Source organism: Gadus macrocephalus, chromosome 11, assembly GCF_031168955.1.
Source record: "Gadus macrocephalus chromosome 11, ASM3116895v1".
Classification (NCBI taxonomy): domain Eukaryota; kingdom Metazoa; phylum Chordata; class Actinopteri; order Gadiformes; family Gadidae; genus Gadus; species Gadus macrocephalus.
The window spans coordinates 8,105,282-8,106,746 of NC_082392.1; the positions used below are offsets into that span (position 1 = coordinate 8,105,282).

At 57.5% G+C, this 1,465-nt stretch overlaps 1 protein-coding gene across 1 annotated transcript in view; it reads right to left on the minus strand.

Moving 5' to 3' along the window:
• Positions 1 to 552: 552 nt before the first annotated feature.
• The window catches only part of pitpnc1b (phosphatidylinositol transfer protein cytoplasmic 1b), a 23,745-nt gene continuing 22,832 nt past the window's right edge, over positions 553 to 1,465 (minus strand). Inside the window, exon 10 of the mRNA XM_060064352.1 lies at positions 553 to 1,465. This exon is cut by the window's right edge and continues 358 nt beyond it. The gene's annotated coding sequence lies outside the window, so the exon portion shown is untranslated.

Below are 1,465 nucleotides of genomic sequence, written 5' to 3' on the forward strand. Positions count from 1 at the left end.
TAGGTCTCTGGTCAGAAGGGGGGAAGGGTCCGACCCAGAGCCAGCAGCCGGGGCTGTAGGTCTCTGGTCAGAAGGGGGGGAGGGTCCGACCCAGAGCCAGCAGCGGGGGGCTGTAGGGTCTCTGGTCAGAAGGGGGGGGAGGGTCCGACCCAGAGCCAGCAGCCGGGGGCTGTAGGTCTCTGGTCAGAAGGGGGGGAGGGTCCGACCCAGAGCCAGCAGCCGGGGGCTGTAGGTCTCTGGTCAGAAGGGGGGGAGGGTCCGACCCAGAGCCAGCAGCCGGGGGCTGTAGGTCTCTGGTCAGAAGGGGGGGAGGGTCCGACCCAGAGCCAGCACTGTTCTGACGCCACGGTCCCCTCTGTCCTCTCAGGATCCAGACACAGGCGCACTAGTGTGAAATTGGTGACTTGATTAAACGCGAGTCTGGAGCTCCGTGCCAACACCGAGTGTGACTTCCCAGAACCCAATACTAATCAGACATGGTTCTGTGATGTGTATGTGTGGCCGCCGCGTCTGGGCTCAGACCTCGGATCAATGGGAATCATAGCAGAGGTGGACAGAAAGAAGTGAGCAGAAGTGTATCTGTTTCTTTTATTGATACAGGCACCCTGAGAGTTGATCAAAATGGTTTGATAATACATCTTCCAGATCAATATTACAATGTCTATGTATTTTTCATTGGTTCATAAAAAGATCATTACAAAAACAAAAGCACTTTTATTTTACATCGGGATTTTGCGAGTTATCATTCTCACCACAGTTGATCTCCAACGGTGACGGGCCTTTCACCCCCCCCATCCATATCATAAGCGGCCGTATGATTGGCTCATCATTGCAGGTTATCCCTGGCCTGACTCGGGCAGATATCACGGCAGAGCGACCAAGGAACCAATACAACCCTTTAATACCCCCCCCCGGTCAGCGCACTGGCCTGACCTATTGGCTGGGGCTGGTGAACGGCACAGATCCATAACATTGACGGCGTAAACCCCGCCCCCCCCAGCAGCCCCCTCCCCCCTCCCCAGTCCCCATAAACCCCTGACTGCGCTCATATGAGATCCACTCTATTAAACTCCCCATGCACCTGTCCCCAGGCTTCAGGGCTGGAGTGAGCTGGGGTACCAGGGGGCTGGGGGGCCGGGGGGGCAGGGGGCCGGGGGGGTCAGGGGGCTGGGGGGGGGGGGGCGCTGGCCTGGTGATGGGGGGGCCCTCCTGGCCTGTGGATCGCAGCAGGGCGGCGGTGATGCACTGCAGTTAAAGCTGCACTTAGCCTGCTCTCGACCAAGGCCCAAGGTCGGCTTGAAGGTGGCAGTCGAGGACACGCAAGGTAGAGGGTTTTGTGCGTAGTTTGTGTTAATATGTGTGTTTGTACGTGTGTCTGTGTGTTTGTGGTGCGTGTGTCTGTGTGTGTGTGTGTGTGTGTGTGTGTGTCTGTGTGTGTGTGTGTGTGTGTGTGTGTATGTGTGTG